Consider the following 13,222-nt stretch of genomic DNA (forward strand, 5'->3'; position numbering starts at 1 on the left):
GTTTAGCTACAAAAACATTCAACAAAATCTTAGCAAACAATTCAAAAAGACACAAAGGGGTTACATGTCATGATCAAATGGGATTTATTCCTTGTATGCAAAGATGGTTCAACATGTAAATCAATAAATGTAATACATAACATTAATAAAAGATAAAAACTACATTATTATTTCAGTAAATGCAGAAAAGCATTTGATAAAATATAACATCCTTTAATGATTAAAACTCCCTAGGCAGACTGGGTATAGAGGTACATACCTCAACATAATAAAGGCAATAGATAACAAACCCACAATTAACAAATACTCAGTGAAGAAAAACTGAAAGCTATTCCTCTAAGGTCATGGAAACAAGTCAAGGAGGCCCACTTTCGCTATCCTTTTTCTATAAGGGGTCTCCTGCCCTGGCTAGAACAGATCATTAAGAACCTGAATAGTCAAAACAATCTGAGAAAGAAGAACAGAGCAGGAAGAACCACACTCCCTGACTCCAGCCTATCTTTGTGACCCCATGGACTGTAGCCCACGAGGCTCCTCCCTCCATGGGATTCTCCAGGCAAGAATACTGGAGTGGGTTGCCATTTCCTTCTCCAGGGAATCTTCCCAACCTAGGGATCGAACCTGGGTCTCCCACATTCCGGGCAGACACTTTAACCTCTGAGCCACCAGGGAAGCCCCATATTACAAAGCTACAGTAACCAAAATAGTATGGTACTATCAGAAAAACAGACAAAACACATAGGTCACTGGAACAGCATAGAAAACCCAGAAATAAACCCATGTACTTATGGTCAATTAATCTATGACAAGGGAGGCAAGTGTATACAATGGAGAAAAGATAGTCTCTTCAATAAGTGGTGCTGGGAAAACTGGCCAGCTACATGTAAAAGAATGCAATTAGAACACTCTAATGTCATACACAAAAATAAACTCAAAGTTACTCAAAAAATAAATTCAAACTCTGCATTAAAGACCCAAATGTAAGGCTGGATACCATAAAATTCTTAGGAAAATATAGGCAGAACACTGACATAAATCACAGCAAGATCTTTATCAGTCCATGACCTAGAGTAATGAAAATATAAACTAAAATAAAGAAATGGATTAAACTTAAAAGCTATTGCACAGCAAAGGAAACCATAAAATGAAAAGATGATGAGAATGAACCATTATCTTATGCCACTTGTAACTTGAAATATGTCAAAGATTTAAACATAAGGTCTGATAGTTTAAAATTCTTAGAAGAAAACAGAGAGAGGAAACTCCTCAACACTGGTGTTAGCAATGATTTTTCTGGATGTGACAATACAAGCAACAATCAACAAATAGGACTCCATCAAATTTAAAAGATTTTACACAGGAAAAAAAAAAACCCAATAAAAACAACCAAATGAAAAGGCAGCCTACAGAATGACGGAAACTTTTTGCAAATCAATTATGATAAGGGGTTAATATCCAAAACAGAGAACTCACATAACTAAGGAGCAAAAATGCAAACAATCTGACTTAATAATGGGCAGAAGCCCATGAGAAAGCAGCACTGACATACACTATCACTTATAAAACAGATAATGGGAACTTGCTAAATAACATGGGAGCCCAACTTAGTACTCTGTGATGACCCAGAGGGGTGGGATGGGGGGAGGGAAGAGAGGTTCAGGAGAGAAGGGATATGTGTGTGTGTGTGTGTATATTAATATTTATATAATTATGACTGATTTGTGTTATTGTAGAGCAGAAGCCAACACAAATTTATAAAGTGACTATCCACCAATTAAAAATTAATAACTTTTAAAAAATTAATAAAAGTGGGCTGAAGACCTACACAGACATTTTCCCAGACATACAGATGGCCAACAGGTACATAAAAAGATGCTCAGTGTCATCAGGGAAATGCAAATTAAACGACAATGAGGAGTCATATCTGTTAAAATGGCTATTATTGAAAAAACAAGAGATAACAAGTGCTGGTGAGAATGTGGAGAAAGGGAATCCTTGGTATACAGTATGGAGGTTCCCCCAGAAATTAAAGGAAGGACTAACATGACCCAGCAGTTCCACTTCTGGGAAGAAAATGAAACCAATAACTTAAAAACATACATGTACTCCAATAGTTATGGTCAGATCATTTATAATAGCCAAGATATGAAAAAACCTTAGTGTCCATCAATGGATGAATAAAGCAAACTCTGCCATTTAATACATACATAATGGGATATTATTCAGCCACAAGGCAGGGCATACTGCCATTTGTGAAAACATGGATGGCCTTGGCACATTATGCTGAGATGTCAGACAGAAAAATACAAGTACTATATGTTATCACTTATGTTTGGAAGTTTTAAAAGTCAAACATGCAGAAACACAATAAAATAGTGATTAACTCAACAAGGTAAGCAGTGGACAAAACTGTTGCTTAGGGTACAAATTTACAATAAATAGTAAAAAAAAAAAATCTCGAGATATAATGCATGCTACAGTATATTGCAATATGATCATCAAAATTGTAATGATGACAATAAACTGTGGAAAATTCTGAAAGAGATGGGAATAACAGACCACCTGACCTGCCTCTTGAGAAACCTGTATGCAGGTCAGGAAGCAACAGTTAGAACTGGACATGGAACAACAGACTGGTTTCAAATCGGAAAAAGAGTATAGGCTGTATATTGTCACCACGCTTATTTAACTTATATGCAGAGTATATCATGTGAAATGCTGGGCTGGAAAAGCACAAGCTGGAACCAAGATTGCCAGTAGAAATATCAGTAATTTCAGATAAGCAGATGACACCATGCTTATGGCAGAAAATGAAGAAGAACTAAGGAATCTCTTGATGAAACTAAAAGACGAGAATGAAAAATTTGGCTTAAAGCTCAACATTCAGAAAACTAAGATCATGGCATCTGGTCCCATCACTTCATGACAAATAGATGGGGAAACAGTGGAAACAGTGACAGACTTTATTTTTTGGGGCTCCAAAATCACTGCAGATGGTGACTGCAGCCATGAAATTAAAAGATACTCCTTCGAAGGAAAGTTATGACCAACCTAGACGGTATATTAAAAAGCAGAGACATTACTTTGCCAACAAAGGTCTGTCTAGTCAAGGTTTTTCCAGTAGTCATGTATGGATGTGAGAGTTGGAATATAACGAAAACTGAGTGCCAAAGGATTGATGCTTTTGAACTGTGGTGTTGGAGAAGACTCTGGAGAGTCCCTTGGACTGCAAGGAGATCCAACCAGTCCATCCTAAAGGAGATCAGTCCTGAATATTCACTGGAAGGACTGATGCTGAAACTGAAACTCCAATACTTTGGCCACCTGATGAGAAGAACTGACTCATTTGAAAAGACCCTGATGCTGGGAAAGATTGAAGGCAGGAGGAAAAGGGGATGACAGAGGATGAGATGGTTGGATGGCATCACCGACTCGATGGACATGAGTGAGTAAACTCTACGAGTTAGTGATGGACAGGGAGGCCTGGCTTGCTGCAGTCCATGGGTCATAAAGAGTCGGACACGACTGAGCAATTCAACTGAACTGACAGTATATTATAATACAATCATCAAAATTGTTGGAGAATTTATTCCAACTTTCAAAAAAAGGATACTAAGGAGACAGAGGTGTTAACTATCATTACAATGGCAATTATGTTACAATGTCAATATGCATCAAATTAACATTTTACGCTTTAAATTTACATGTTACATATCAGATATGTTTTGCAAAAGCTAAACAACAACAACAAAACACTCTGGAAGAGGATGGTGCCTGATTTGAGTACTTTACACCCAGAACAGCACTTCCTTAAGTCAGATTTACACCGTCATAAAGAACATACAATAAACTTCCATTTATCTATCTCCCAGCTCAAAGAATCATCCCCCTGCAAAAAGAAAAAAAAAAGGTTTTTTTTTCCCTTAGCATATCCTATTCAATGGTCCACATCCTTAGTAAGAGATTCTCATAAGGATACTTGTGAAATAGCAAGCAAATAATTTGCTATTGACAAATGTTTTGCCTGTTTTATTCAGTTCAGTTCAGTCGCTCAGTCATGTCTGACTCATTGCGACCCATGGACTGCAGCACACCAGGCCTCCCTGTCCGTCACCAACTCCTGGAGCTTACTCACACTCATGTCCATTGAGTTGGTGATGCCATCCAACCATCTCATCTTCCATTCTCCCCTTCTGCCTTCACTCTTTCCCAGCATTAGGGTCTTTTCAAATGAGTCAACTCTTCACATCAGGTGGCCAAAGTATTGGAGTTTCAGCTTCAGCATCAGTCCTTCCAATGAACATTCAGGACTGATTTCCTTTAGGTTGGACTGGTTGGGTCTCCTTACAGTCCAAGGCACTCTCAAGAGTCTTCTCCAACACCACAGTTCAAAATCATCAATTCTTCAGCACTCAGCTTTCTTTATATTCCAACTCTCACATCCATACATGTCTCCTGAAAAAACCGTAGCTTTGACTAGATGGACGTGTGTTGGCAAAGTAACGTCTCAGCTTTTTAATGTGCTGTCTAGGTTGGTCATAACTTTTCTTCCAAGGAGCAAGCGTCTTTTAATTTCATGGCTGCCATCACCATCTGCAGGGATTTTGCCTGTTTTTTAATTATTATATATATTTTTAAGGCCATGCTGTGGGGCTAGTGGGATCTAAGTTCCCCCAACCAGGACCAGGGATCGAACCTGAGCCCTGACAGTGAAAGTGCTGAATCCTAACCATTGAATGGCCAGGGAATCTCCTATTACTGACTTATAAAATTTTTTTATTATTTTTTTCAACACCAAAAGCATTTTCTATTGGCATATAGCCAATTAACGATATTGTGATAGTTTCAGGTGCACACTGAAGTGAGTCAGCCACACATACAATGTATCCATCCTCCCCCAAATCCCACTCCCATCCAGGCCGGCACATAACACTGAGCAAGTTCCATGTGCTATCCAGTATGTTTCTCTTGGTTATCCATTTTAAATATAGCAGTGTGTACATGACCTTCCCAGAGTCCTTAACTGTCCCTTCCCCCCAGCATCCATGAATTCATTTTCTAAGTCTGTGAGTCTCTTTCTGTTTTTTAAGTTCATTTGTATTTCTTTCTAGATTCCACAGCTAAGGGATGTCACAGGCTATTTCTCTTCTGACTTCACTCAGTTTGACACTGTATAGGTCCATCCATGTTGCTGCAAATGGCCTTATTTCTTTCTTTTTTTTTTGATGGCTGAGTAACATTCCAGTGTGTGTGTGTGTCTGTGTGTATACACCACATCTTAAATCATTACTCTGTCGATGAACATGTAGGTTGTTTCCATGTCTTGGCTATTGTAAACAGTGCTGCAATGAACATTGGGGTGTAGTATCTTTGGGGGCCATGTTTTTCTCTGGATACATGCCCAGGCATGGGATTACAGGGCCAAAGGGTAGCTCTATTTTTAGCTTTTTATGGAACTTCCATGCTGTTCTCCCACAGTGGCTGTACCAATTTACATTCCCACGAACAGTGCAGGAAGGTTCCCTGCTCTCCACACCCTCTCCAGCATCTGTCGTTTGTGAATTTTTTAATGATAGTCATTCTGACCAGTGTGAGGTCACTATCTCATTTGATTTCTGTTTCTCATAGCTAGCAATTTTGAATATCTTTTCATGTGCTTTTTCACATCTCTTCTTTAGAGAAATGTCTATTCAGGTGTTCTGCCCATTTTTTGAGAATGTTGTTTGTTTTTGATGCTAATAAGTGACATAAGCTGCTCATAAATTGTGGAGACTAATCCCTTATCAGTCGCATCATTTGCAAACCCTATTATTGACTTTTAAATTCAAATTTAGAAAAGCCACGAATTTCTATTACAATAATCTCATCATTTAAACATGTTTTTATGTGGAATGACATAGAAGTAAGCCAATAAAAAGCATGTGAAAGGTAGGCATATAGTTTTTTGTTTTTTTTTTCTCTTTTTTCCATTTATTTTTATTAGTTGGAGGCTAATTACTTTACAACATTGTAGTGGGTTTTGCCATACACTGACATGAATCAGCCATGGATTTCCATGTGTTCCCCATCCCAATCCCCCCTCCCGCCTCCCTCCCCATCCCATCCTTCTGGGCCTTCCCAGTGCACCAGCCCTGAGCACTTGTCTCATGCATCCAACCTGGGCTGGTGGTCTGTTTCACCCTTGATAGTATACTTGTTTCAATGCTATTCTCTCAGAACATCCCACCCTCGCCTTCTCCCACAGAGTCCAAAAGTCTGTTCTATACATCTGTGTCTCTTTCTCTGTTTTTGCTATAGGTTATTGTTACCATCTTTTTAAATTCCATAATATGTGTTAGTATATTGTATTGACCTTTACTTTCTGCTTACTTCACTCTTATAATGGGCTCTAGGTTTCATCCATCATTAGAACTGATTTCAAATGAATTCTTTTTAATGGTTGAAATATTCCATGCTGTATATGTACCACAGCTTCCTTATCCATTCATCTGCTGATGGGCATCTAGGTTGTTTCCATGTCCTGCTATTATAAACAGTGCTGCGATGACATTGGGGTGCACGTGTCTCTTTCAGATCTGGTTTCCTCAGTGTGTATGCCCAGAAGTGGGATTGCTGGGTCATATGGCAGTTCTATTTCCAGTTTTTTAAGGAATCTCCACACTGTTTCTCCATAGCGGCTGTACTAGTTTGCATTCCCACCAACAGTGTAAGAGGGTTCCCTTTTCTCCACACCCTCTCCAGCATTTATTGCTTGTAGACTTTTGGATAGCAGCCATCCTGACTGGTGTGTAATGGTACCTCATTGTGGTTTGATTTGCATTTCTCTGATAATGAGTGATGTTGAGCATCTTTTCATGTGTTTGTTAGCCATCTGTATGTCTTCTTTGGAGAAATTTCTGTTTAGTTCTTTGGCCCATTTTTTGATTGGGTCATTTATTTTTCTGGAATTGAGCTGCAGGAGTTGCTTGTATATTTTTGAGATTAATCCTTTGTTTCTTCATTTGCTATTATTTTCTCCCATTCTGAAGGCTGTCTTTTTACCTTGCTTATAGTTTCCTTTGTTGTGCAAAATCTTTTAAGTTTCATTAGGTCCCATTTGTTTATTTTTGCTTTTATTTCCAATATTCTGGGATGTGGGTCATAGAGGATCTTGCTGTGACTTATGTCGGAGAGTGCTTTGCCTATGTTCTCCTCTAGGAGTTTTATAGTTTCTGGTCTTACATTTAGATCTTTAATCCATTTTGAGTTTATTTTTGTGTATGGTGTTAGAAAGTGTTCTAGTTTCATTCTTTTACAAGTGGTTGACCAGTTTTCCCAGCACCACTTGTTAGAGAGGTTGTCTTTTTTCCATTGTATCTTCTTACCTCCTTTGTTGAAGATAAGTTGTCCGTAGGTATGTGGATTTATCTCTGGGCTTTCTATTTTGTTCCATTGACCTATATTTCTGTCTTTGTGCCAGTACCATACTGTCTTGATGACTGTGGCTTTGTAGTAGAGACTGAAGTCAGGCAGGTTGATTTCTCCAGTTCCATTCTTCTTTCTCAAGATTGCTTTGGCTATTCGAGGTTTTTTGTATTTCCATACAAATTGTGAAATTATTTGTTGTAGTTCTGTGAAAAATACCATTTGGTAGCTTGATAGGGATTGCATTGAATCTATAGATTGCTTTTGGTAGTATAGTCATTTTCACAATATTGATTCTTCCAATCTATGAACACGGTATGTTTCTCCATCTATTTGTGTCCTCTGTGATTTCTTTCATCAGTGTTTTATAGTTTCCTATATATAGGTATTTTGTTTCTTTAGGTGGATATACTCCTAAGTATTTTATTCTTTTTATTGCAATGGTGAATGGTATTGTTTCCTTAATTGCTCTTTCTGTTTTCTCATTGTTAGTGTATAGGAATGCAAGGGATTTCTGTGTGTTAATTTTATATCCTGCAACATTACTGTATTCATTGATTACCTCTAGCTGGTAGAGTCTTTAGGGTTTTCTATGTAGAGGATCATGTCGTCTGCAAACAGTGAGAGTTTTACTTCTTGTTTTCCTATCTGGATTCCTTTTATTTCTTTTTCTGCTCTGATTGCTGTGGCCAACACTTCCAAAACTATGTTGAATAGCAGTGTTGAGAGTGGGCACCCTTGTCTTGTTCCTGACTTGAAGGGAAATGCTTTCAATTTTTCACCATTGAGGATGATGTTTGCTGTGGGTTTGTCATATATAGCTTTTATTATGTTGAGGTATGTTCCTTCTATTCCTGCTTTCTGGAGAGTTTTTATCATAAATGAATGTTGAATTTTGTCAAAGGCTGTTTCTGCATCTATTGAGACAATCATATGGTTTTTATCTTTCAATTTGTTAATGAAGTGTATTACATTGATTGATTTGCAGATATTAAAGAATCCTTGCATTCCTGAGATAAAGTCCACTTGGTCATGATGTATGATCTTTTTAATATGTTGTTGGATTTTGTTTGCTAGAATTTCATTAAGGATTTTTGCATCTATGTTCATCAGTGACATTGGCCTGTAGTTTTCTTTTTTTGTGGCATCCTTGTCTGGTTTTGGAATTAGGGTGATGGTGGCCTCATAGAATGAGTTTGGAAGTTTGCCTTCTGCAATTTTCTGGAAAAGTTAGGATAGGTGTTAGCTCTTCTCTAAATTTTTGGTAGAATTCAGCTATGAAGCCATCTGGTCCGGGGCTTTTGTTTCCTGGAAGATTTCTGATTACAGTTTTGATTTCTGTGCTTGTGATGGGTCTGTTTAGATCTTCTATTTCTTCCTGGTTCAGTTTTGGAAAGTTATGCTTTCCTAAGAATTTGTCCATTTCTTCCAAGTTGTCCATTTTATTGGCATAGAGCTGCTGGTAGTAGTCTCTTATGATCCTTTGTATTTCAGTGTTGTCTGTTGTGATTTCTCCATTTTCATTTCTGATTTTGTTGATCTGGTTCTTCTCCCTTTGTTTCTTGATGAGTCTGGCTAACAGTTTGTCAATTTTATTTACCTTTTCAAAAAACCAGCTTTTAGCTTTGTTGATTTTTTCTGTGGTCTTTTTTGTTTCTTTTGCATTTATTTCTGCCCTAATTTTTAAGATTTCTTTCCTTCTACTAACCCTGGGGTTCTTCATTTATTCCTTCTCTAGTTGCTTTAGGTGTAGAGTTGGGTTATTTATTTGACTTTTTTCTTGTTTCTTGAGGTAAGCCTGTAATGCTATGAACCTTCCCCTTAGCACTGCTTTTACAGTGTCCCATAGGTTTTGGGTTGTTGTGTTTTCATTTTCATTCGTTTCTATGCATATTTTGATTTCTTTTTTTATTTCTTCTATGATTTGTTGGTTATTCAGAAGCGTGTTATTTAGCCTCCATACGTTTGAATTTTTAATAGTTTTTTTCCTGTAATTGAGATCTAATCTTACTGCATTGTGGTCAGAAAAGATGACTGGAATGATTTTAATTTATTTGAATTTACCAAGGCTAGATTTATGGCCCAGGATGTGATCCATTCTGGAGAAGGTTCTTTGTGCACTTGAGAAAAAGGTGAAATTGATTGTTTTGGGGTGAAATATCCTATAGATATCAATTAGGTCTAGCTGGACCATTGTGTCATTTAAAGTTTGTGTTTCCTTGTTAATTTTCTGTTTAGTTGATCTATCCATAGGTGTGAGTGGGGTATTAAAGTCTCCCACTGTTATTGTTAATTTCCCCTTTCATACTTGTTAGCATTTGCCTTACATATTGCTTCCTGGTGGCTCAGACAGTAAAGCGTCCATCTGCAATGCTGGAGACCCGGGTTCGATCCCTGGGTCGGGAAGATCCCCTGGAGAAGGAAATGGTAACCCACTCCAGTATTCTTACCTGGAAAATCCCATGGACAGAGGAGCCTGGTAGGCTATAGTCCATGGGTTCTCAAAGAGTTGGACACGACTGAGCAACTTTACCTTACTTACATATTGCGGTGCTCCTTTGTTGGGTGCATATATATTTATAATTGTTATATCTTCTTCTTGGGTTGATCCTTTGATCATTATGTAGTGTCCTTCTTTGTCTCTTTTCACAGCCTTTATTTGAAAGTCTGTTTTATCTGATATGAGTATTGCGACTCCTGCTTTCTTTTGGTCTCTGTTTGCGTGAATTTTTTTCCAGCCCTTCAATTTCAGTCTGTATGTGTCCCTTGCTTTGAGGTGGGTCTCTTGTAAACAGCATATATAGGGGTCTTGCTTTTGTATCCATTCAGCCAGTCTTTGTCTTTTGGTTGGGGTAAGGTAATTATTGATAAGAATGGTCCATTACCATTTGCTTTGTTGTTTTGGGTTCGTGTTCATACAGCCTTTCTGTGTTTCCTGTCTAGAGAAGATCCTTTAGTATTTGTTGAAGAGCTGGTTTGGTGGTGCTGAATTCTCTCAACTTTTGCTTGTCGGTAAAGCTTTTGAATTCTCTTTCATATCTGAATGAGATCCTTGCTGGGTACAGTAATCTGGGTTGTAGGTTATTCTCTTTCATTACTTTAAGTATGTCTTGCCATTCCCTTCTGGCCTCAAGAGTTTCTATTGAAAGATCAGCTGTTACCCTTATGGGAATCCCCTTTTTGTTATTTGTTGTTTCTCCCTTGCTGCTTTTAATATTTGTTCTTTGTGTTTGATCTTTGTTAATTTGATTAATATGCGTCTTGGTGTGTTTCGCCTTGGGTTTATCCTGTTTGGGACTCTGGGTTTCCTGGACTTGTATCACTATTTCCTTCCCCATTTTGGGAAAGTTTTCAGCTATTATCTCCTCGAGTATTTTCTCATGGCCTTTCTTTTTGTCTTCTTCTTCTGGGACTCCTATGATTCAAATGTTGGGGCATTTCATATTGTCCCAGAGGTCCCTGAGGTTGTCCTCATTTCTTTTGATCCTTTTTTCTTTTTTCCTCTCTGCTTCATTTATTTCCACCATTTTATCTTCTACCTCACTTATCCTATCTTCTGCCTCTGTTATTCTACTGTTGGTTCCCTCCAGAGTGTTTTTGATCTCATTTATTGCATTATTCATTTTTAATTGACTCTTTTTTATTTCTTCTAGGTCCTTGTTAAACATTTCTTGCATCTTCTCAATCCTTGTCTCCAGGCTGTTTATCTGTCACTCTATTTTGTTTTCAAGATTTTGGATCATTTTTATTATCATTATTCTAAATTCCATTTCAGGTAGATTCCCTATCTCCTCCTCTTTTGTTTGGCTTGGTGGGCATTTTTCATGTTCCTTTACCTGCTGGGTATTTCTCTGCCTTTTCATCTTATTTAGATTGGTGTGTTTGGGGTGGCCTTTCTGTATTCTGGTAGTCTGTGGTTCCTTTTTATTGTGGAGGTTTCTCCCAGTGAGTGGGGCTGGACATTTGGCTTATCGAGCTTTGCTGGTTAGGGAAGCTTGCATTGGTGTTCTGGTGGGTGGAGCCGGATTTCTTCTCTCTGGAGTGCCAGTAGTGAGTGTCCAGTAGTGAGTTTTGAGATGGGTCTATGGGTTTGGTGTGACTTTGGGCAGCCTGTATATTGACAGTCAGGGCTATGTTCCTGCATTGCTGGAGAATTTGAGTGGTATGTCTTGCTCTGGAACTTATTGGCTCTTGAGTGGTGGTTGGTTTCAGTGCAGGTATGGAGGCTTTTGGGTGATCTCTTATTAATTAATGTTCCCTGTAGTCAGGAGTTCTCTGGTGTTCTAGGTTTTGGGCTTAAGCCTCTTGCCTCTGGATTTCAGTCTTATTCTTCCAGTAGCCTCAAGACTTCTCCATCCACACAGCACTGATAATAAAACTTCTAGGTTAATGGTGAAAGGATTCTCCACAGTGAGGGACACCCAGAGAGGTTCACAGAGCTACATGAAGAAGAGGAGAGGGACGAAGGAGATAGAGGTGAGCAGGAGGAGAAAAAGGGGGATTCAAGAGAAGAGAGACAGATCTAGGCAGTACTCCGTTACCTAAGGGTTCTCCATAGCCCAGAACACCCACAGAGATTCACAGAATTGAATTGAGAAGAGAAGGGGGAGGGAGGAAATAGAGGTTATCTGCAGGAGAAAAGGGAGAGTTAAAAGGGGGAGAGAGTGATCAAACCAGTAATCACACTCCTGAGTAAAAATGGGTACTGAAGATTGGATTCTTAAATGTCCAAAATTGATATCAAATACTGAAAAACAAAGATTAAAAATCTAGAGTAGAGGTTAGACTCTTAAAAATACAATATTAAAAAAACCACAAAAACACAAAAAATTTAAGAAATATATATGAAGTTTGCTTTAAAAATAGGGTCCTTTTTTTTTTTTTTGGCCAGGTTATAGTGGGTTATAAAAATGAAAATTAAGGAGTAATAGAGGACTTTTTTAAAAAAAGAGAAAAAAATTTTTTTTGTAATAAAAAATAATAATAATAGTAAAAATATATCTAGGAATTTCTCTTGAGCTGTTGCAGGCAGTGTGGGTTCGGTTCAGTTTCAGATAGCTCCTCATTCCAGCTTACACTTCTCCATATCTATAGGCCCCTTCCGGTGTAGTTGGTGTTAACTACAGGGATTTTAATCTGTTGCACCAGTCCCTTCTGAAGCGGTTCCCTTTGTTTATTTGGCTTCTGTTTGCAGGTCTCTTCAGTGTCTAATTTCCGCCCTGACACAGGCCGGCGGAGGTGGTCTCTTGTTTAGGTTCGCTTGTTCAGTCGTGCGGCAGGGAGGGAGGGGCGCTGCAGACAAATGTCACTGGCGTGTGTGGGGAGCACTCGCAGTGTTCTGGCCACACTGGGTTTGCCCCTGCTCACGGCGTGTGTGCTTTCCCCATCTACACTGTTCAGGCTCCCGGCTGCTCTATAGGGAGCGGGCCCTGAGTTGCTGCACTTCCCAGGCCTAAGCCGCTCAGGTTCAGGTTTTCAGGTACTCCACAAAGGCGCAGACTCGGTTGGGCCTGCGTTTTGTGCCTTCCCCTTCCGAGCAGCTCAGGCAGCCAGGAGCTTGAGGAGCGCACTCTCCCCGGGGGGGGGTGCGCCTTATCCCCTCCGTGGTCTCAGCCTCAGTTTCTGCGCGCCGGTCAGGTGCGCCTTCTGGGGAGCTGGTTTCTGGCCGTGACCCTCCCAGCGGATGTCAACCATCCAGAATCTCAGGAAGTCTTTGGTTAGAGACTGGAAGCCTGTTTGCAGTTTGGTAGGGGATGCCATCTCTGGGGCCGAGTTTGCCCCTTTCCCCTCCCCGCTGCCTCCTGTCTCGGGGTGGGGG

This window comes from Cervus canadensis, chromosome 29 (assembly GCF_019320065.1).
Source record: "Cervus canadensis isolate Bull #8, Minnesota chromosome 29, ASM1932006v1, whole genome shotgun sequence".
Lineage (NCBI taxonomy): Eukaryota > Metazoa > Chordata > Mammalia > Artiodactyla > Cervidae > Cervus > Cervus canadensis.